We start from the raw sequence: 25293 nt of genomic DNA on the forward strand, positions 1-25293 counted from the left end.
GCCACATAGAATACACCAATACTCATAGAAATGTGAAGTTGCACTGTCTCACCTGTGTGCCATTGGAAGTACTGATGGATCATCAATATTCTGTTGTCCACATCCTCATCCTCTGCCTCCTCATCCTCACTGCCCTCAGAGTCCACTGCTGCCACAGGGGCATCTCCAGTCTCCTCCTCCGGCAGAAAAGGTATATGGCGTCTGAGGGCCAGGTTGTGCAATATGCAGCATGCCACAACTATCTGGCAGAACTTCTTGGGTGAGTAGCACAGGGATCCACCTGTCAGATGGAGGCACCTGAACCTGGCCTTCAGGAGGCCAAAGGTCCTTTCAATTATCCTTCTGGTTCACCCATGTGCCTCATTAGAACATTCTTCTGTCCTTGTCCTGGCATTCCTCACAGAGGTCAGCAGCCATGATAGGTTTGGGTAACCAGAGTCACCTGCAAATATTGAGGAACAAAATTTAGCCACACATTTTCCTATATGGCCCACACCATAGGCATACACCAACATATACTGGGTGGGAACAAGTGCTCACCTATCAGCCACACCCTGTGCCTCTGTAGTTGGACATCACATTTGGGATGCTGCTATTCCTTAGGACAAAGGCATCATGCACTGATCCAGGATACTTAGCATTGACATGGGAGATGTACTGGTCCGCCAGGCACACCATCTGCATATTCATGTAGTGGAAATTCTTACGATTCCTGTACACCTGTTCATTCTGGCGGGGAGGACAAATGCAATATGTGTTCCGTCAATCGCCCCAATTATATTGGGGATATGTCCCTTTGCATAAAAACCCGGCCTTCACAGTGGCCAAATCCTCCACCTGTGGGAAAGCAATGTAACTGCACATGTGTTTTATCAGGGCTGACAAGACTCTTGCTAGCACGATTGAGAACATTGGCTGTGACATTCCTGCTGCCAAGCCCACTGTCACTTGGAAAGAACAAGCTGCCAGGAAATGGAGCACTCATAGAACCTGCAGAAGAAGGGGGATCCCAGTCGGATGACGGATAGCTGAGATCAGGTCAGGTTCCAACTGGGCACACAGCTCTGTGATTGTGGCCCTGCCCAGTCTATAGGTGAGGATAATGTGCCTGTCTTCCAGTGTAGCCAAGTCCACCAGATATCTGTACACGGGGTATGTCTCCATCTCCTATTCATCCGCATTGGTAGGTATCTAAGGGACACAGGAGTGAGTAGGCTGTCACAATTTGAACAACTATACTGCAATAGCATCATGCAAACATGCTTTGGGACAGTGTGATTTATAATGTATGTGCCTATTCATCCTGTGATGTAGCAATTATCGATAGGCCTGTTCACCCCCAGTGAAATGGCGACTGCCTGTCCTGTGTGGAGGGACAGGTGGAAGTGAGGTAATCCCACCGACGTTTTGCGCTGTGACAGTAGGCAGTTGTGATCCGCTGTGCAATTCCTCATTGGATTATATTGGGCCCTATGGGGTACAGTGGCCAATGGGGATCTACACGGGTGGTGACGATATGCATCGCCGCGGACGTGACTGCCATTTTCTATCTCAATCCTCACTTGTTTCCTGACCTTCCATAGGAGAGGACCTACACTGCAAGTGCTGCTGTGACCTGTGTCTGGTACCTACCATGGCCCATCTGACTGGGGAAAGGGCCCCAGCCTTCACTTCTGAGGAGTTGGAGCGACTGGTGGATGGGGTCCTACCCCAGTACGGACTGCTGTATGGGCCTCCAGACCAACAGGTGAGTACAATGTGGGCATGATGCATGTGGCATGAATGCATGGAGTTTGTGTGTGAAGGCATCATGTAAGGGGGTGGGTGGATGTCCTCTTGGCGGTGTACATGTTGTGCGCTGGGCTATGTGTGTGCCAATGTTGATGGGATCGGGTAAGGGGGACCATTTGTGTGACAGGCTGCACTGTTTGTCTAATGGTGTTCTCCTGTCTGTATTGACTCTGTAGGTTAGCGCCCCTAAAAAGAAAGGAATATGCCGTGCCATCACCAAGGAGGTGCTGACCCTGGGGCTCTATGGCAGGTTGAGCACACACTGTCGGAAAACGGTGGGAGGACCTGAGACGCTGGCCACGGAAGACCGCAGAGGACCAGCTGGGGATGGTCTCCCAATGAGGAAGGGGTGCCCGTCTGACCTTGATCCCACTGATGGCCAGCATACTGGCGGTGGCCTACCCAGAGCTGGATGGGCGCTTGAGGGCATCACATCACAGCAGACACAAGGGGGTGAGTACAGAGACTTTAATTACAGCTTACGGCTGGTGGGGTGGTATCCGGGTGGTGGTTGTTTGTCCATGAGTGCCCCTAGGCCAGGGCAGACATAGCAGCGTAGGTCCTCTGGTGGCTAAGGGTTTGAATGTAAAATACTGCTTACCTAGCTTGTTAGTATTAACTTCTGGGCAGGGGTGTGTGGGTCCCAGGTGTGCTGCAGTTGGCGGTGTGTGCCCCTCTTCATTCCTTAGTGAATAGCCATTTCACTTGTAGTGCAATGCATAGTGCGTAGGCCTGTTCCCTGTGTGTGAGGGTGCTGTGTACTCCCACGGTAGTGTTGTTGCAGTCATTGACCCAGTGTATCCTTTATCTCTCCCCCCTTTCTTGTTTTGTCATCCTGTCCTTATGTGCATTAGCATCACCTGGCGGAGGAGCAGAGGCACTGGCGACAGAGGGAGCTGCATCCCACAGGACCCTGGAGGCAGAGTCCACCGCCGCTGAGGGAACCAGTAGGACGGAGACTGGAGGGGACAACACAGACTCTGATACCTCCTCCCTGGTGGTGGCGGACACCTCTGTGACCACCCCAGCTGCAGGTACAGACGCCACCCCCAGTACCAGCACTGCCCTACGAGTAGCCCCTCAGCGAGTTGCCTGTGCCAGCTCACCCTGGAGGGTGGGCATCTCCTTTGCCCCAGGCACCTCAGGCCCTGCCTCATTCAGCTCTGCTGCCCTGAGTGAGGAGGCTATTGACCTCCTGAGATCCATCTCTGTAGGGCAGTCAACCATTGTGAATGCCATTCAGGGGCTGGCAGTCCAGATGCAGCAAGGCAATGCCCTGGAGGGTGGGCATCTCCTTTGCCCCAGGCACCTCAGGCCCTGCCTCATTCAGCCCTGCTGCCCTGAGTGAGGAGGCTATTGACCTTCTGAGATCCATCTCTGTAGGGCAGTCAACCATTGTGAATGCCATTCAGGGGCAGACAGCCCAGATGCAGCAAGGCAATGCATTCCTGGAGGGCATTCATGGTGGATTGGTGGCCCAACAGAAATTGATTTAGGCTCTGGCCTCCTCTCTGATGGCAGCCATTGTCCCTGTTTCTACCCTCCCCCCCCAACTTCCACTTCTCAGTCCCATTCTTCTCAACCCCAACCCATCCCAAGCACACAGACAGACGAGCATGCACACAAGGCAGCACCCAAGAGTGGCACAGGCAAACACAAGCACCACACTTCATCCCACAGACACTCACACAAACACCATTCAGTTGCAGACACAACATCCACTGCCGCCACTGTTTCCCCCTCCTCCTCCTCCACCTCTCACTCAGAAACATCCTCACTCACACCTGCATGCACTACATCAATATCCACTACCAGCATCATCACTATACCAAGCAGAACACACACCTCACTGGCAGACACCTCCACCACATCCATGTACGCGTCCCCTGTGTCCTCTCCCACCGTGTCGGTCCCCCCTCCTAAAGGACACAAATGCAAGCACTCAGACACCCAACAGCCATCAACCTCACAACGTCATACAGCTCATGCACCTGCATCCAAATCCAGCAGACATGCACCTCCAACAACCACTCCCTCATCCTCCACTCCCATTACTCCTCCCTCCTCCTGCCCAAACATCCCTAAAAAGCTTCCTTGCCCAACTTGACCTCTTCCCTACTTCTCCTCGTCCTGCACATTTGGGCAGGGTAGCAAGGACACAGCCCAGCACCTCTGCCAAACAGTCCACGGGGACAGTGGTAGCACCACCTACTCGTGGTGGTAAGGATACCACACCTCCATCAAAGAAGGGGAGGGAGGCTGCACCACCTGGCAAGAAGGGGAAGGAGTCTGCACCAGCTGGGAAGAACAGGAAGGGGCCTGAACCACCAGGCAGAGGGGGAAAGAGCCCATCCACCCCTGCCAGGAAGGGTAAGGGAGCCCCAACCCATGACCAGCAGGAGAAGAGGCACTCTATGCCAGAGGCAGCTGTCAGCCAAACACTGCCACCACCAGCAGATGTCACAGGGCCCCCACCACCAGCCGTGGATGTGCTGTCATCACGGAGTGCAGGGGCTGTCCAGGAGCCTTCCACAACCACCACCAGCATGCATCCATCACAGAGTGCAGGGGCTGTCCAGGAGCCTCCCCCAACCACTATCAGCATGCAGCCATCATAGGGTGCAGGGGCTGTCCAGGAGCCTCCCACAACCACCACCAGCATGCAGCCATCATCGCTGGCGGACGCCATGTAGTCAACCCTCTAAAACCAGTGGGGAAGACACCCACTTGAGAGACTGTGGCCTTGCACTCCCCAACACAGACCAATAGGCATGGAGTCCCTCCAGAAGCAGTGGGCAAGTCACCCACTCCAGAGACTGTGGCCCTGCACTCCTCAGGAGAAAGCAATGGGCATGATGCCCCCTCCAGAACTAGTGGGGAAGACACCCACTCGAGAGACTGTGTCCTTGCACTCCCCAGGACAAAACACAGGGCATGTTGCCCCCTCCTGAACCAGTGTGGATGACACCCACTCGAGAGACTGTGGCCTTGCAATCCCCAGGACAAAGGAATGGGCATGCTGCCCCCTCCAAAACCACTAGGGAAGACACCCACTTGAGAGACTGTGGCCTTGCACTCCCCAAGACAAAACACAAGGCATGTTGCCCCCTCGAGAACCAGTGGGGAAGACACCCACTCAAGAGACTGCGGCCTTGCACTCCCCAGGACAAAGCAATGGGCATGTTGCCCCTTCCAGGACCAGTGGGGAAGACACCCACTCAAGAGACTGTGGCCTTGCACTCCCCAGGACAAAACAATGGGCATGTTGCCCCCTCCAGAACCAGTGGGCTTGTTCCCGCATCCGGCTGAGGTGCCTGTCTATTTGACAGCTGATGCCCCTGCAGTGTTCTTTTCGGATTGGTGCAGGATTCGAGTTGGGCCTTGGACTGTGCCGTGGCCATGTGGCCCCTTTGAACTATGGATTGGTCAGTGTCCCTTTCTTATAAAAATGTACATATCTGTTTCATGGCCAAATCGGATTATTGATTTTGATGTTGAACTGATTACAATGACTTCACTTTCGTATATTCCTGTTGTCCTTGCATTATTCTGCAGATTTTTGGGGTCAAATTGTTTTTGTAATGCAGCTAGTTGTGTGTATGGTTTGTGTGTTGTCGGGTGTGTGGGTGGTGCATGTGTGTGTGTCACTCTCTTTTTCCTCCCTCCCTCCCTCCCTTGTGTGCTAGGCAGCTGTACTCACCGTCGTCGTCTTCGCCAGCATTGGTGTTCCAGGTGGAGCGTAACGTAGAAGATCATCGGGTAAACGTGCAGTTTGGGTTCCATGGCGGCGTGGTTCTTCCCTGTGTCTCCAATGGTGAGTCCTTGTTGGTGTTGGTACCGCCCCAGAAAAGGTGTCGGTTTGCAGAGTCTTAATATGGTGGGAGGAACTTTGACTTCCGCCTGGCTGCAGGCGGCTACCGCCATGGTGACTGTTGTTTCCTCTCTGGCGGTCAATGTGCTACATTTGCTGTCTATCAGAGATATCACTGCAATGGTCATAATTTGACGGTAGTTACCGCCAGCCTGTTGGCAGTATTATCGCCACTTTATCACCCACTACCTGGGTCGTAATGAGGGCCTATATCTTTTGTCAGATGCACAGTGAGTAGGGGTGGTTTGGGGGAATGGTCTTTGCAGCTAATGGTCCCACATACATATGAATCCTACTGTGTTCTAATGTACTCTTCCAACAGCATGAGACATGCAATGACATTGATTGGCATACATGATTTTTCAGACACTGCTGAACATACAGGTGTACTGTCCTCTGTGATACACTTGCTATTTGTCATAAATGTGAGTGAAATAGATGTGGATGTTGTGATTTCTCAGCAGTGTTATGAATCTTTCACTCTTTGACATGTCACATATCTCACACTGATCAACTGTTGCAGTTCCTGACAACTATTTAAAGAGCATGGCATACAGTGTTGACCTGATTCAACACATAGGGGGTCATTACGACCCTGGTGGTATAAGGCGCTTACCGCCGTGCAGAAGACAGCCAATACACCGCGGCGGCGGCGGTAGACCGCCACAGCTATTATGACACACATCACGGAATCCGCCGAAATTCAGACACCCACACAATACCGCCACACCAAAGGTCAGCGATTAACTGGCGGAAACACATCCTCCACCTCCACGCCAACAGAAACACGCCCATGCTATTACGACCCATGAATCCACGCAGCGGTCTTTCAACCGCGGTATTCCATTGGCGGGACACACCGCCGCGCTCAAAATACATACACATCTCCAAAACACTGCCACATTGGACATTTCGAAATACACACACCTAAGACACATACACACACCACTCCCACACACCCAACACAATATAAAACACACACCCACATCACCCACAAACCCCTACAACCAGAAATTCTGAGAGAAGGCGAGAGAGAGAGCACAGAATAGACAACCCCATCACACAGAGGCACACAACACCATCACCCACACAACATCCAAGCACAAAACACCACATACCACTACACTCATCACCACATACACCACCCCACACATCACACACACCACCCCATGTCACGCCAAAGACACCCCCGCTTCTCTGAGGAGGAGCTCAGGGTTATGGTAGAGGAAATCCTACGGGTAGAGCCACAGCTATTTGGCTCACAGGTACAGCACACATCAATTGCAAGGAAGATGGAGCTATGGCAAAGAATAGTGGACAGGGTCAACGCAGTGGGACAGCACCCAAGAAATAGGGAGGACATCAGGAAGAGGTGGAACGACCTACGGGGGAAGGTGCGTTCAACGGTATCCAGGTACCACATCGCGGTACAGCGGACTGGCGGCGGCCCCCACCTCCTCCCCCTCAACTAACAACATGGAAAGAGCAAGTCTTGACCATCTTGCATCCTGAGGGCCTCGGAGGAGTCGTCGGAGGAACGGACACTGGTAAGTCAAATCTTAACTATCACATCCCCCACCCTACCTGAATGCTATCACACACCCCCACCCTCACACCCTCCCCTATCACCCAAACTCCTCACTAATGTACTAATAACACCAACTACACATCCCAACCCCAAGACCTGCATGACACAACTAACCATGGACACTCATCACTAAAGGATGCCCACTGCACATACCCAGAACACCCCCCAACCATCAGCATACAACCCCACACACAGGAATGCCTGCACTGGGGTTCACTCACACCCAACCATTGCACACCATTACACACACACATGCAATAATCATGTACTTATACCCCCGCAGGAACCCGAAGGAACGTCACCACACCAGAGGGTCCAGACAACACCACTCCACCCCCAGAAGAGGCCCACAGTGACGAGAGCAGCTCTGCCCTACTGGATCTTGATGACCAGCCTGGACCATCGTGGGCCTCAGGACAGTCGGTTCCCCTCACACAGGCACAGCCCAACACTGACCTTCCACCCTCTGGTAACACCAGCACAGCACCCACCCAGCGGGCCCAAACCTCCCTACACAGGACAGGTCAATCAGCGGTGTGTCCACCACTACAGGGCACCCAGGCTAACCCATCACCCCAACAACAACAGGGACCTGGGGGCAGTGGTAGTAGGCACACGGTCCAGGGGACGGAGGCACAGGAACACAGGGGAACTGGGAGGGCTGCTGTGCGACAGAGGGAGGACAGGCCAAGGGAACCAACTCTCCACGAGGCCCTCTCCTCCATCATGGGAGCATACCACCACTCCCAGGAGACTATGGCCACAGTCCTGGACAAGTTGCAGGAGACCCTGTGTCTGCAGGAGGAGCAGTATTTGGGGTTCAGGGAGGAGCTCAGGACCATCAGCTCCACCCTGGGCACACTCGTAGGGGTGCTGACGGACATTCAAAAGACCTTGAGGGACACCGTGGCACTCCAAGGGGACACTGACACTAGCCACGACGATGAACTGCCTACCACCTCTGCTGGCGCTAGTGGACAGGACGGCCCCCCACAGGACCACCACACCAGCACCCCATACCCTGCAGACGGACAACCACCACGCAAGCGGGCCCTGAGATCCAGGAACAGGACAGAGCAAGATGGCAAGACCCCCAGCAGGAAATAAGACCACCCTGATTGTCCCCCCACTGTCACACTTTGTTACCCTGTCCAAATCGGAACTGCCCCAGCTCCACTTCCAATGGGCAGATGTGCAATGTACCTGTGAGACTAATAGACTGGACTCTGCCATGGACATTCCTCCACCATCACCCGTCACCATTTTACAACCCCCCTTAATTTTTAGCACTTAAATAAACACCCTTGAAACACAAAAAAAACTGGAGTCAGTCTATGATTTGTATTTTTCTATTATCAATGACAGTGTCATAATGGGTTACCCATTGGAAGGCTAACATACCAATGTCACACATCACAAGCCCTTCAAGGATGCAAGCAGTTGACACGTAGCTTACCACATTTGTGAAACTGAAATGGAAGGGGACAACTCAGTTAACAAATAGTGAGTGAAATGTCGGTACATGATAGAGGTAGACGTGTGAAAGTTAATGTAATGTTACACCGGAAAATGTACTCACCTGAGTTTCACTGGAAATATTGCTGTATGACTGACTCCCTGTTGTCGTTTTCTTCTTCCTCAGCTTCATCCTCATCACTGTCCACAGGCTCCACAGACTCCACAGCTGCAACAACACCATCATCTGTATCATTCCCCTGCAGAAAAGGCACCTGGCGTCGCAATGCTAAATTATGGAGCATGGAGCAGGCGATGATGATGTCGCACACCTTCTTCGGTGAGTAGAATAGGGACCCACCTGTCATATGGAGGCACCTGAACCTGGCCTTAAGAAGGCCGAAGGTGCGTTCGATAACCCTCCTAGTCTGCCCATGGGCATCATTGTAGCGTTCCTCTGCCCTGGTCCTGGGATTCCTCACTGGGGTCAATAGCCAGGAAAGGTTGTGGTAACCAGAGTCCCCCAATAGCCATACACGGTGCCTCTGGAGTTGACCCATCATATCAGGGATGCTGCTATTGCGCAGGATATAGGCACAGAGCCAGGGAACATAGCATTTACCTGCGAGATGTACTGGTCTGCCAAACAGACCATCTGGACATTCATCGAATGATAACTCTTCTGGTTCCTGTACACCTGTTCACTCCTGCGGGGGGACCAGAGCTACATGGGTCCCATCAATGGCACCTATGACGTTCGGGATATGTCCAAGGGCATAGAAGTCACCTTTCACTGTAGGCAAATCCTCCACCTCAGGAAAAATGATGTATCTCCTTACGTGTTTCAGCATGGCAGCCAACACTCTGGACAACACGTTTGAAAACATAGGCTGGGACATCCCTGATGCCATGGCCACTGTTGTCTGAAAAGACCCACTTGCAAGGAAATGGAGCACTGACAGCACCTGCACGTCAGGGGGGATTCCAGTCGGATGGCGGATTGGTGACATCAGGTCTGGCTCCAATTGGGTACATAGTTCCTGGATTGTGGCACGGTCAAACCTGTAGGTGACGATTAAATGTCTCTCTTCCATCGTCAACAGGTCCACCAGCGGTCGGTACACCGGAGGATTCCGCCATCTTCTCACATGTCCCAGCTGACGGTGCCTACGAAGGACAACAGCGAATAACCAGTCAATATTCCTCCAGGTATGTATCCACAGTCACACACAAGACTACACCAGACAATGAGCCCTTCCTGTATGTGTGTTGAGTGTTGGCCTTGGTATGTGTGACGCAGTTGAAAAAGAATCCATGTGGGCCCCTGAAATGGCGGCTGCCTGACCTCTAAACTGGGACAATGGGATTGTGGGGTAACAGCGCTGGCGTTGCACACCGTCGCGGTAGGCGGTCGTAGACTGCGGCGCACTGCTGCAATGGTTAACATTGGACCCTATGGGTCCCAGGAGCCAATGAACAGGTGCGCTGGCGGTGATGATGCGCACCGCCGCGGACGTCACCGCCATTTTCTATCTTTTAAATCACTAGATACCTGACCTTCGACAGGAGAGGACCTATACTGCTAGTGCTGCTGTGTTCTCGGTCTGGAAGCGACGATGGCTGCTGCGTCTGGGGAAAGGGCCCCTGCCTTCACTGCACAGGAGTTGGAGAAACTTGTGGATGGGGTTCCCAGTACATGCTACTCTACGGTCCTCCAGACCAACAGGTTAGTACACAGGGAGCACGTTGTATGGGCTAGGCCTGGGTGGACAGGGCTGGGGGGAAAAGTGAAGGGGGCAGAGTTCATATTACAGTAAAGAATGGGAATAAATGGGCCACATGCTCAGAGTAGGGAGGGGGGCACTCACATTGATGGTGCAGTTTGTAATGACTGTTCCTCTTCCCTTGTGCATGTCATGTAGGTCAGCACCCACCAGAAGAGGGATATTTGGCGTGCCATCGCCAAGGAGGTCCGGACGCTGGGGGCCCACCCGAGATGGGGCACCCACTGCCGGAAGAGATGGGAGGACATTCGCCGCTGCAGAAAGAAGACGGCAGAGGCTCAGCTGGGGATGGCCTCCCAACGTGGGAGGGGTGCCCGTCGCACCATGACCCGCCTGATGTTCCGGATCCTGGCGGTGGCCTACCCGGAGTTGGATGGGCGCTGGAGGACATCACAGCAGACACAAGGGGGTGAGTACAACCTCATTCTGCGGACCTTGCGTGCAGTGGAGGTGTCTGGGTGGGGGAGGTGGGCTGTGAGTGTCCCTAGGACAGGGCGAATTTGGTAGGCAAGGCCCCTCCGTAATGTAGGCCATGTGGCACTCTACCCCACCTCAGAAGAGTGCCAAGTTGAGGTATAGTTGCCCCTGTTGCATCCATGTGCGCAGATGTCCACCATTGCCATGTAGGCCATATCCCAGAAATTGCATGTGCAGAGGCCAGGAGCACGGCGTAATGCATGGGGCTGCTGCGTCTGTCTTGTCCGCCAACTGTAGCGGTATGCCATGCACTAAAACTCTCTTACTTCTGTCTCCCCCCCTTTTTCTGCTCTCCCTGTCCTTTTGTACATCAGCATCATCAGGCGGAGGTACAGTGGCACCGGAGCACGAGGGAGCTGCATCCCACATGGCCATGGAGGGCCACACCACAGACTCTGAATGCACCAGTGGGACGGAGGGCGAGGGGAGCTTCACATCAGCCACCGGATCAGCAACCAGCGACACAGACTCGTCCGACGATGGGAGCTCCCTTGTGTGGCGGCACCATCTGTGCCCCCCACTTCTACAGGTACAGCCGCCACCTCCCCTACCAGCACCGCCCTCCCAGCAGCCCCTCAGCGTTCGCCCCGTGCCCGCTCACCCAGGAGGGTGGGCTTCACCTTCGCCCCAGGCACCTCAGGCCCTGCCCCAGTCACCCCTGCTGCCCTCAGTGAGGAGGCCATTGACCTCCTCAGGTCACTTACTGTTGGGCAGTCTACCATTGTGAATGCCATCCAGGGTGTAGAACGAGAGTTGCAACACGGTAATGCATTACTGGAGGGCATTCATTCTGGTCAGGCTGTCGTTCAGCGAACCCTGCAATCTCTGGCCTCAGCACTGATGGCAGCCATTGTCTCTGTGTCTAGCCTCCCCCCTCCAACTTCCTCCACCCAGACCCAAACCCCTGTACCACAGCCCATCCCAAGCACTCCTACAGACCAGCATGCACACAAGTCAACACACACAAGTAGCTCAAGCAAACATAGGTACCACACACACCACAGGCACTCACACAAGCATCACACACATACGGATACAGCAACATCCACTGTCTCCACTGTGTCCCCCTCCTCTTCTTCTCCCTCCTCCCTCCCAGTCTCGTCTACACACACACCTGCATGCACCACATCTACAGGCACTAGGACTCGCACCAGGACACCCAGCACCACAAGCCGCTCACCTGCACTCACCACCTCCACTGCCATTTACACGTCCCCTGTGTCCTCTCCCAGTGTGTCTGTAACGCCCCCTCCCAAAGTACCCAAACACCGGCAATCACTCACCCAACATCCATCCACCTCACGACAGCCTCCAGTACCTGCACCTGCACCCAAAACACCTAAGTGACACCTCCTACAACCACCTCCTCTTCCTCCACTCCCAGACCCCCTCCAGCTACCCATCCCAGTGTCCGTCAGAAACTGTCCCTCTGTCAAATTGACCTTTTTGCCCCCACCCCCCCCTCCAATTCATCAGTCCCGTCGTAGCGCCTCAGCCAAAAAGCCTCCAGTACCAGTGGTGCGTGTTCCAGGTTTTTGGAGTGCACCGTCCACCAGGGCAGGCAGTAGGACCCGGAGCCAAGGCACTGGCAGCCCACCCCCTGTAAAGGCTCCAAAATTGGAGAGTGGACGACGGGACCGTGTCAAGACTCCTGGTGGGACAACAAGTGAAATGGGATCGAAGGCGATTGGTGAGTCAGCTGTAACTCCAAAAAAGGTGGGGAAGGTCCAGAGGAAGTATGCCCAGCCTGTTGTGAGTGTCACGGCAGAGAAGTGCGCCATCTTTTCCGGCTGTCCAGACACAACCGCCAGCACCGTCGTCACTGGTCCAGAGACCACCGTCAGAGTCACAGCCCAGGAGGGCACAAGTATCGTCACTGGTCCAGAGACCACCGCCAGCGTCACAGCCCAGGAGGGCACAAGTATCGTCACTGGTCCAGAGACCACCGCCAGAGTCACAGCCCAGGAGGGCACAAGTATCGTCACTGGTCCAGAGACCACCGCCAGAGTCACAGCCCAGGAGGGCCCAAGTATCGTCACTGGTCCAGAGACCACCGCCAGAGTCACAGCCCAGGAGGGCCCAAGTATCGTCACTGGTCCAGAGACCACCGCCAGAGTCACAGCCCAGGAGGGCACAAGTATCGTCAATGGTCCAGAGACCACCGCCAGAGTCACAGCCCAGGAGGGCACAAGTATCGTCACTGGTCCAGAGACCACCGCCAGAGTCACAGCCCAGGAGGGGACAGGATGCCACAGCCCACTGGCCAATGATGGAACGTCATGCCACACACCAATGTCCAGTGTGAAGATCGTCATGCCACACACCAATGCCCAGTGTAGAGATCGTCATGCCACACACCAATGTCAGTATCAGGACCGCCATGGCAAAACACTGCTGAACAGGGCAAAGACCGCCATGGTAAAGCACCGCTGAACAGGGCAAAGACCTCCATGGTAAAGCACCGCTGAACAGGGCAAAGACCGCCATGTCAAAGCACCGCTGAACAGGGCAAAGACCGCCATGGCAAAGCACCGCTGAACAGTCATGAACCTCAATGGCAAAGAACCGCTGAACAGGGCAAAGACCGCCATGGTAAAGCACCGCTGAACAGGGCAAAGACGCCATGTCAAAGCACCGCTGAACAGGGCAAAGACCGCCATGGTAAAGCACCGCTGAACAGGGCATGGACCGTGTAGGAATAAATGGACCGCCACATCAGGCATCCTTATCCCATGTGCAGCTGGGACAGTGACAGGACAGGAAATTTCACGGGGAAACGCATCCAGTCTGGGCACCAGTCCCCCTCCAGAACTAGTGGAGACCTGCATCTACTTTAGAGACTGTGGCTTTGCACTCCCCAGGATGGCACAGTGGGCAAGCCACCCACTGTAGAGACTTGAGAGACTGTGGCTTTGCACTCCCCAGGATGGCACAGTGGGCAACCCACCCACTGTAGAGATTTGAGAGACTGTGGCTTTGCACTCCCCAGGATGGCACAGTGGGCAAATCACCCACTGTAGAGACTTGAGAGACTGTGGCTTTGCACTCCCCAGGATGGCACAGTGGGCAACCCACCCACTGTAGAGACTTGAGAGACTGTGGCTTTGCACTCCCCAGGATACATCAATGGGCATGGAGCCCCGTTGTGGATCTGGCTTCGCATTCATCTGGCTGAGGTGCCCCCCCTTCCCTTCCCCCTGAGGTGCCTGTTTTATTTCTATCTGATGCCCCGGCAGTGGTCTCTCTGATTTTGGTCAGGTATCTATTGTGGGCCTCGCCCATGCATTTTTGGACTGTTGCTGCACGGACATTGTTGTGTACATATCTGCACTACTTCTTGTATTGTATATATAATTATGAGTGATTTAGACATATATATCTGTATATTTTTGTATGACATGTATATTGGCACATTACAATGTTTGACAGAAATTCGCTTTGTCTTTGAATTCTTCTGGGGGGATTGTGGGTTGTTAATGTGATATTTTTGACTGCATTGGTGTGTATGTTGTAATATGCGAGGGTGGGGGTGGGGGTGTTTGGTGTGTGTCCCCCTATCTTTTGCCTCCCCTCTCCCCCGTGTCATAGGTGCAGTACTCACCGGTATCTTCTGCGCCTACTTCGCTGTTGGTCGTAAAGGAGCAGAAAGACAAGGGCAGGTAGTATTTGGAGTTCGGGGTCCATGGAGTCGTCGTTCCTCGTGGGATATGTTAAGGTGAGCGTTTTCCCATAGCACAAGCTGTTTCCGCCGTGTTTTTATCCACGGTGAATCCGCCCCGGAAAAGGTGGCGGATTGGCGGGTTGTACTAGTGTGGGCGGTACATTGTCTCCCGCCTGTCTGTTGGCGGTGACCGCGCTGCTTGTCTGTACCGCCGTGGCGGTGATTCCTATCTATCTGTTTTTCTTTTGGAATAACAGTATAATGGCAATGAGTGTTTTCAGATGAAGATGAAGATGTTTGTTTGGCAGGCAATGCAAACATTACACACCACACTTTACAAACCTCAGTGCATTGTGCCTGGTACTTAGAGGATGACAACACTGTTCACACTATATTGACGACTCTTGGGGCCTACTTATGGTTTCATGGATGTTGTTTATATAGGAAATGTGACTGTGACAAACACTCCAAGACATATCTTGTATAGCTTAGTACATTAACATGTTTTGCAGTCATGTCTTACTCCACATGTTTTCAGGAAAAGAAATGCTATACAATGCAGTCACATTGCCATGCACCGGCAGCAGTGTTCTGTATGTATGGATGATTTAGGATCTCATCTTATCCTCTCACCGGTGAGCCTCCTTCTCCTCATCCCAGGGGACATTGTTTTTTATACAGCTATTGTGCAATATGGAAAATACCAGGATCATCTTGCAGACCATGGGTGGGGACTACAGCAGTCATCCACCTGATACACCAGAGCAGCAAAAGCAGGCTTTTAGCAAGCCAAAGGACCTCTCTGCGATGTTCCTGGTCGAACATATGCCTCGCTGTAGGTCCTCTCAGCATCTGTTAATGGGTTTGTGTTAGAAATGGGGTCTTTGGTTGGCAGTCTGGTTACCCCCTGTCCAAGCAAGGACCGCCACTCTAGTCAGGGTAAAGGAGAATCACCCTCAGTTAACTCCTGCTCATCCCTTTGGTAGCTTGGCGTCAGTAGGCAGACTTAACTTCAGAAGCAATGCATAAGGTATTTGTACCAACACACACTGCAACTCAGTGAAAACACTACAAAATGACACAACACAGGTTTATCTATCTAAACAAAACAAAACCAAAATGGCAAAAATCCAACATACACAAGTTGAGTTATGAATTTTCAAAAGAATAAGGCCCTCATTCCATGACCGCCAGGGTGGAGGGACACGGAAGCACCGCCAACAGGCTGGCGGTGCTTCCAGGGCCATTCTGACCGCGGCGGTAAAGCCACGGTCAGAAAAGGGGATCCGGCGGTTTTCCCGCCGGATTTCCCCTGGCCCGGAGAATCCTCCATGGCGGCGCTGCTTGCAGCGCCGCCATGGGGATTCCGACCCCCTTCCCGCCAGCCTGTTTCTGGCGGTTTACACCGCCAGAAACAGGATGGCGGGAACGGGTGTCGTGGGGCCCCTGGGGGCCCCTGCACTGCCCATGCCACTGGCATGGGCAGTGCAGGGGCCCCCTAACAGGGCCCCATAAAGATTTTCACTGTCTGCTTTGCAACTGCACCCGTCGCACCCCTGCAACTCCGCCGGCTCCATTCGGAGCCGGCTTCATTGTTGCAGGGTCTTTCCCGCTGGGCCGGCGGGCTCCCTTTTGGCGGTCGCCCGCCGGCCCAGTGGGAAAGTCGAAATGACCCCGCGGTCTTTCGACTGGGTTACTTTGGCGGGCGGCGTCCATCGCCCGCCAAAGTCAGAATGACCCCCTAAGACTCTTAATCCTTAGAAAACAGTGAAAATGATGTTATTTCACAAACGTACCTGGGTAGTGTCAAAATAAAGCCGCACTGGTGAGTGTACGTCGCAAAAGACCAGCGATATGTCGATTTTTCACTCGCAAGTTACATCATGTGTTGTTCCTCCTCCAGTTGGGTCAGCTTGCGTCATTTCTTTTCTCCCACAAGAGAGCGATGCATTGATCCAGATAGGCACCTCAGGTTCGGGCAGGCTTTGCGCTGATTTTCCGCGCCCAGTGGTCTTGCGTCGAAAATCCTGTTTCACGGTATCACAACAACACGCTGCATGGGGTTTGCGTTGTTATCAGCCTCGGTTAGCGTATGTTCCATGTCATTTCTCCAGCTGCATTGTGTCGATCTTCCAGCCACGATGCGGGTGGAGCATTGATTTCAGCCGCAAAGCCGGCAGCACGTCGTTTATCAGCCACGTCACAGAAGGTGCGTCGAAAATTTCCCCACTTGGCGGTCTGTGCATGGATTTACAGATCTTGTCTGCCAGCTTCACCTTTCAAGGGCCCAGGAACTGGATTGGGCACAACTTGGCAGGGCAAGAGTCTCAGCAGAGAGTACAGGTGCTGGCATGGGGAGTCTTTGATGGCCCTGAGACTTCAACAACAGGAGGCAACCTAAGTTCAAGCCCTTGGAGATTCTTCTCAAGCAGGAATGCACAGCAAAGTCCAGTCTTTGTCCCCTTTCACAGGCAGAAGCTACAAGTGCAGGATAGCTCAACAAAGCACAGTCATAGGCAGGGGCAGCACTTCTCATCAGCTCTTCTCCTTGGCACCGGTTCCTCTTGATTCCAGAAGTGATCTAATTTTCAGGAGTTTTGGGGACTCTTCTTATACCCCTTTCTGCCTTTGAAGTAGGCCTACTTCAAAGAGAAGTCTCTGTTGTTTTCAAGATCCTGCCTTGCCCAGGCCAGGCCCCAGACACACACCAGGGGGTTGGAGACTGCATTGTGTGAGGACAGGCACAGCCCTTTCAGGTGTGAGTGACCACCCCTCCCCCTAGCACAGATGGCTTATCAGGAAATGCAGGCTACACCGCAGCTCCCTTTGTGTCACTGTCTAGAGAGAGGTGCAAACAGCCCAACTGTCAAACTGGCCCGGATAGGGACTCCACAAACAATCAGAGTCACAGAATGGTTTAAGCAAGAAAATGCCTACTTTCTACAAGTGGCATTTTGAAACACACAATCTAAAAACCAACTTCACTAAAAGATGTATTTTTTAATTGTGAGTTCATAGACCCTAAACTCCACATGTCTATCTGCTCCCAACAGGAATCTGCTCTTCAACAATATTTAAAGGCAGCCCCCATGTTAAACTCTGAGAGAGATAGGCCTTGCAACAGTGAAAACTGAATTTGGCAGTATTTTACTGTTAGGACATATAAACCACATAAGTACATGTCACACCTTTTACATACACTGCACCCTGCTCATGGGGCTACCTAGGGCCTACCTTAGGGGTGCCTTACATATATAAAAAGGGAAGGTTTAGGCCTGGCAAGTAGGTACATTTGCCAAGTCGAATTGGCAGTTTAAAACTGCAGCCACAGACACTAAAGTGGCAGGTCTGAGCCATGTTTAGAGGGCTACTTATATGAGTGGCACAACCAGTGCTGCAGGCCCATTAGTAGCATTTGATTTACAGGCCCTGGGCACCTCTAGTGCACTGTACTAGGGACTGACTAGTAAATCAAATATGCCAATCACAGAAAGTCAATTACACATATATTTTACATAGGAGCACTTGCACTTTAACACTGGATAGCAGTAGTAAAGTGCCCAGAGTAACATAAACAGCAAGAACAGAGTCCAGCACATATCAACAACCTGGGAAACAGAGGCAGAAAGTTAGGGGAGACCACACCAAGGATGCCAAGTCTAACAGTTTTCAAAAAGTTTTCATCACCTGTGGCTGGATGCCGTAACCGTGTTCAGCTGAAAAGTTAAAAGATAGAAAAGTGTCACTGCTTTGGATTGCTGCCTTTGCATACACCCTGCTATTGTGTATCATGTGTATTGGTATTGTCATGCACTTCTCCCAATTATGAACACATGATCAGTCAACCATGCCAGTGTAGTGCCGTTTCCAGGGGCCTGTTCACTCACTGTATGTGATGTCAAATGCAATGCATGGGAAGATACATCATGCAATCCAACTTACTGACTGGCCTATTTGTGCAGCAGGTTTGGCTGGTGTCTGATTCCCATCACTCTAGTCCACTCAATGTTTTTTGCTGTCATCACACGTGTGGTGAGACAGAATGGAGCTGTATATATTTTTTGTAGGTCCAGGCTAGGTTGTTGGTGCTATGCTAGACAGATTTTGGTGTTGCCCTACATTACATCTGGCCATGCCTTGGATTGTCCTACAATGCCCATGACAGTTGACATGATGCTATATACACAGTATGTTCTCACACATCCTAATTGAGTGACATGATGTGAAACTGTCATTTCCAAATCCAAGGTTGGATGTCACGGTGGTGTAACATTGTAGACATGTGTGGAAGAATTGTGCCCAATTGTGTGCACACAACACATGTATCCTAAAGATTTGTATGTGGTCTTCTGCAGTCCAGCAACACAACTTCCTGCACTGTACTACATCTCTAAGAAGGGGAACTAGAACACATTACTTGGGGCCTCCTGCAAATTTGGGGTCCATGCAACTAGACTTACACACAAGTTGCCTAGTGAGTACACATTCACACTTGCATCAGGGGTTGTAGGTGTTCCACTTAGCTTTCAGGTTTCAGGATGGAATTTGTGTATGCATGAGCACCTTCCAGCCAAGGCCACTGCCTTCAGGGCACGATGAGTGATGTCTGTCTGTAGCATTACACTTCACACATGTGAGATGTAAGTTCTGTGACATAGCATTGTACACTTGCACAGTTACGTGTCACCTGCCCATGGTTTATCAGCTAGAAACTAGGGCCTCATTTATGAGGCCCATGGCACAGGGTGGCGCAGCTAGTACCTTGCTGTGCTGCCATGTGCCACCAGTTAAGGGCAGGGAAGTGCCATGTCTACTAGATATGGCACTTATCTGTCCTCTCCCCCTAAACTGACACACAAATTGCTGCCTAGAGGCAAGTCAGGCAGCCTAGCCTAGCACCATGGTGCCATGATGCCTTCAGTGTGAGGATGATTGTTTTTGAGCAGTGTTAGACCTGGCGCTTGTGGCAGGTTCATCGCCTGACTTTTTGCCTCCTTCCTCCTATTTTTTCTGACCTCTCGCTGTTGGCTCTAGGACTCTGAGCACCTTATCACTGCTGATCAGTGCTAAAGTGCAGGTGCTCTCCCATCTAAAGCTGGTATGATTGACTTAGCCTAATTGGCATATTTAATTTACCCATAAGTCCCTTGTGCAGTGGTATCTCTATACCAAAGGCCTGTAAATTAATTGCTACTAGTGGGCCTGCAGTAAGTAGCCTTTCAAACCTGTCTCTGGCCTGCTAGCGCAGGGCCCATGTGCACAGTTTTCTGCCACAGGGATCTGGCATCTAAATTTACTTGCCAGGCCCAGAACTCCCCTTTTACTACATGTAAGTCACCCCTAAGGAAGGCCCTAGCTAGCCCTACGGGCAGGGTGCTATATATGTAGAAGGCAGGACATGTGTCAGGTTTCATGGCCTGTCCTGGTAGTGACAAACAGCCTAACTTGGGCCCTGATTTATACTTTTTGGGGCAAAACTGCACTAACGCAGTTTTCCACCAAAAGGTTTAGCACCAGCTTGCACCATTTCTGTGCTCAAGCTGGGCACCATATTTATGGAATGGTGCAAGCTGGTGGAAAGGGTAGGCTAGTGTAAAAAAAAATTAAGTTATTCGGGTGGGACTGGCGGTATGGAAGAAGGGTGTTTTGCACCAAAAGATGACGTTAGGCAGGTTAGAGTAAAAAAGAAATGACTCTAACCTGCCTGGAGCCATTTTTTGACGCAAAACCATCCATACCCCATGACTCCTGTCATAGAAAAGACAGGAGTCATGCCCACCACTCCACTGGCCAGCACAGGGGACCAGGGTGCCCTGGGCATGGCCATTGCACCCTGTGCCATGAATGGGGGCCCCCTTTCAGGGCCCCTATGGCACTTAAAAAAAAATAAAAAATACTTACCTGTACTTACCTGGGTTGGGGTCCCCCATCCTCTGCTGTCCCTCTGGTGTGGGTGGGGGTGTCCACCATGGAAATAGGCCCACAGGTCCCCTTATGCCTGCCCTGACCCAGGCGTTAAAAACTGGGGCAAATCAAGCTTTGCACCATTTTTTGACCCCTCCTCCCTCCCATGCACCATTTTGCACGGGAGAATAAATATGGCATTAAGGCCATAGGGTCATTTTTTGCACAGGAACGCCTACCTTGCATCTCATTAAGGCTTTAACTCCATAAATTTGGCGCTAGACAGGTCTAGCACCAAAGTATTAAATATGGAGTTAGTTTTGCACCAAAGTAGAGTAACAAAAAAATGACGCTAATTCAGTGCAAACAGAGTATAAATATGCCCTTTGGTGTCTCACTGCTGTGTGTGCTGCTTTCTCATAGGAATGCATTAGAAATGCTCTGCTTTATATGTAGCGGGTATTGTCTGATTTATGAGGGGGTAGCGTAGGCGTGTTTGGTATGGTTGTAATGGTGGTAAGAAATTTAACTTACTGGAGTAGAAGTATTTTTATTACTATTACAGAAATGCCACTGCTAGAGAGTGAGCATTTCTCTGTGCTTATGACTCTGGTGTTTTGCAGCTTGACTCCAATCCACTTCTGGGCAGTGTGACAGTTGGGCTTTGTGCATACTTTTCAAACAGCCGGTACACGGTTAGGGTGGAGGTGTCACAGAGGTGCATCTGCATGCCTAATAGTCTTCCTGGGCTGAGAGACGGAAGAGGCGGGGCATACCTGCATTTGTAAAGGCTGTGCCCTGGCCTCACACAATAGGGTCGTTTACCCACAACTGATGTTTTGAGCCTGTGCTGGGGGAGAGAAGGGGCACTCCCAGAACCAATTGGAACTAGTTGGAACCTCCTCTCCCCTTCATTTGCAACACACTGTAAAAATGGATATAAGTACAGGGGAGTTTTCCCACAATTTGGAGACACTTTGGAACTTACCTGGAACTGGACACAAGACTGCTGGAGGGACTCCCCAGGGACCGCCATGGACTGCTGCTGCTGTGCTGACCTGTGACCTGCTGGGTCAATAGGAGGAACTGGCACTGACTGCAACCCTTTGTGCAGGCCTGCTGCTGAGCCCTACCACCTGTACTCCTTTTCTTCCTTGGCCTTGTCCGCCAGGGGCTGGGTGCCGTGGCCCTGGACCCCTGCAACCATCTGCATAGCACCTGGAGAGCGCTTTGCTGTCATGATCTAGCGCATGGAGGGGCGCTCAATTATTAATTTACAAAGCGCTCTGAAAGCGCGTTCTGATAGCTAAAGAACTGCCCCAGCGCTTGAAAGCTCTTTTCTGCCGCCAGAATTCACAGCCGTGACCCGGGCATTGCGCTTGGTAGAGCTCATGTTTTAGAATTACTGCCACAACCGGGCTCTTCAAGAATTACATGCGCTCGAAAGCACCTTGTTGTGCCCAAAATTACTGCCGCAGCCCGGGTGGGCTGTTTACATTGAGTGCGAGGGCGCTGCTTCCCTGTGCCCCCAGGGCACCATCATTTGAAGAAAAGGAGTGAGCACGCTTGTATCGTGCCCCCGGGGTGAAGTGCGCTCTGAGGAGTGCCTCCGGGGCACAGGCTGTCACCCATCCTGGTGCCTGCCCTCTGCTACGCCCGGGTGTGCTGGAGTCGGCATTAGAAGCCGGGCAGGCGGAAGGAAGTGTCCCCTGTCCCACCGGAGAGAGAAAGTGCCAGGAAGACACGGGCAGGGTGGAAGCCTCAACGCCGCAGTCCTCCCGTTTGGGCCCTCCTCATTAGAGGGCCAGTTGAGGCCTGTGGGGGCCCACTGAGATTGCAGGCCCCAGAAGGGGCCCGTCATAAAAATCTGAGATGGTGCGTGCCACCCCTCTCCCCTCAGAGTATCGTGAGGCCCCCGTTCTTCGCGCAATGGAGCGCCGGTGGCCCCTCATGGATAACTTGTGGCACTGGAAGTGCCCTTCTTCATAAACACAGGTACTTTCCTTGGACAGACATATTTCCTAGGTTCCTTATATAGACATTATTGGTTCATATGTGTATCTGCCTATGTTTATGATGTTTCATATATATATGCACATCTTCCTTTTATGGGCATGGCATGCTAATATGTTTTCTTGACTTTCCATGTGTTTTATAATGCTCTTGGTACAGGCATTTATGATACTTTTATGACAAGTGCATTTATTTAGTAATGTGACTCCTGACTACTGCTTATGTTGCAGAATACTAAGTAACCTGTGTGTTATATGTGACTACTGCTGGTTTTGCAATTACTAATGTGTAATGTTCTGACAACTTCTAAGGTAGCAGGATATTACTGATATGTTGTGTTTGGACTAATAATTGTGTTGTGTACAATACAGTGTATTTTCATATAACTTGGTGTTGTGTTCCCTTTGTGGTGGGGATAGTGCGTCATGTGTTGTGTGTGTTGTGCAAGCGCTTTACACGTTGCCTCCGAATTAGGCCTGACTGCTTGTGCCAAGCTACCAAGGGGGTGAGCAGGGGTTATCTTGGATGTGTTACTCCCTTGCCCTGACTAGAGTGGGTGGGTTCTGCCTGGCTTAGGTGCATACCCTAGCCAACCAGAAACCCCATTTCTAACAAGCAGAAACGAACACCTTTCTACACAAAATAGCATTGCAAGAGGTGTTTCCATTTTACTAAGTGTGCTGCAAAATGTAGCACACATGTGAAGAGGAAGATACAGGAGTTATACAGCTATTTATCCCCATTGTATCACTCTTACACACTCCCTGAGATGGCATAAACGTGTGCTACATTCGCAGCCTTGTAAATCTGTTGATACATCAGATACCTTCAATTTTCTTGGGTGTTGTGCCACACCCCTAGAACGCCCCTTTCACACAGTATCATGTGTGCAAGTTGTCCATGTTTACAAGGCCATGAAAAGCTATGCAAGGTGGATTTGCATGGCCTTGTAAATGTGGAGTGACACACTGTGCCAGCGGAGCATCCATAAGATGCTGCTCTGGGGGCACAAGGTGTTGCATTGGACTGCTAAATGAGGCCCCTAGTCCATGATGTGTGGGCCATGACACAGCTGACAACCCAAGTCTGTTGCATGTGACCACCCATTTAAAAGTACTTGCCAAGCCTTAAACTCCCCTTTTTCTACATATGTCATGCCCAAGGCAGGCCATAGGTAGCCCATAGGGCAGGGTGCTATGTAGGTAAAAGGCAGGACATGAACATGTATGTTTTATATGTTCTGGTAGTGCAAAACTCCTAAATTCGTTTTCCACTGCTGTGAAGCCTGCCCTTTTCATAGGATAGCATTGGGGCTACCCTCATGTACCGTTTGTGTGGTAGATCCTGATCTGAAAAGAGTAGCCAGCTCATATTTAGTATGGCCAGAATTGTGATGCAAAATCTTGCTTACTGGTGAAGTTGGATTTTATATTACTATTTTAGAAATGCTACTTTCAGAAAGTGAGCATTTGTCTACCCTTAAATCCTTCTGTGCCTTCCAATCCACGTCTGGCTAGGTTTAGTTGACAGCTCCCTTGTGCATTCACTCAGACACACCCCAAACACAGGATACTCAGCCTCACTTGCATACGTCTGCATTTTGAATGGGTCTTCCTGGGCTGGGAGGGTGGAGGGCTTGACACGTACATGTCAAAGGACAGTAGCCTGCCCTCACACAAAAGTCTGCCACACCCCCTACTGGGACCCTGGCAGACAGGATGGACCTGAAAGGGGACCTTGGGCCCTTCTAAGCCACTCTTTGAAGTCTCCCCCACTTCAAAGGCACATTTGGGTATTTAGGCATGGTCTCTGACCCTACCACCGTAGACACTTCTGAGGTAGACACTTCCTGACAAGACACTTCCTGGAGAAGAGAACCTGAACCTGAACCTGCATCCTGCCAAGAAGAACTGCCTGGCCGCCCAAAGGACTCACCTGACTGCTTTCTGTGGAGGACTGCTGCCTTGCTGTTGCCCTGCTGCCTTGCTGCTCTCTGGCTGTGGTGAGAAGTTCTCTCCAAGGGCTTGGATAGAGATTGCCTACAGGCAGACAGCTGTCTGTGTATTGTGTCTATTTGTTAGTGTGTGTTAGTTACTTGCTGTTTGCTTACCTATAAGCAGGTCATTTCCATATTGTCCGTCTTGGAATCTCTAGTTGATGATGGACTGGCCGAAGACAGGTATTTGGCCAGCACATTGATCAACAACCCACTATAGTCCAAGATGGCCTGCACATTCACTGAGTGGGTGTGTTCCCTGTTGTGGTATACATGTTCTATTGCAGCAGGAGGTACAAGTTGCACATGTGTGTATTCCATAGCTCCGAGCACACGGAGAACCCTTGCAATGGCATAAAAGCCTTGTTTAATTTCCTGCTGCAATTGCTGGGTGTTGGGGAAGAGGATATGGTGGGGTGTGAGGCAGATGACTGCATCCAAAACAGAGGTCAGGAATGCAGACAGGGATGGCTGGAATACTCCAGCCACTCGTGCTACAGTGACCTGAAAGGATCCAAACACATGCAGATGAAGCACAGCCAAAAGCCTGATCAGCAGCTGGATGGTGGCGTTCCTCTCAACCGTTACCTGCAGTTGGGGTGCAATGAGGCAGAGCAGTTCTATGATGGACTCCCTGCGCAGCTGGTAGAAGGTGATTACCTCCTCTGCCTTGAGGGCAATCAGCGGTGCCCACTTGCGGTAGATGCACTGTTTTCTCCTGCGCTGCCTTTGTGGTGTGGTTAGTGGTGACTG

The sequence above is a fragment of the Pleurodeles waltl genome, chromosome 5 (assembly GCF_031143425.1).
Source record: "Pleurodeles waltl isolate 20211129_DDA chromosome 5, aPleWal1.hap1.20221129, whole genome shotgun sequence".
NCBI lineage: Eukaryota > Metazoa > Chordata > Amphibia > Caudata > Salamandridae > Pleurodeles > Pleurodeles waltl.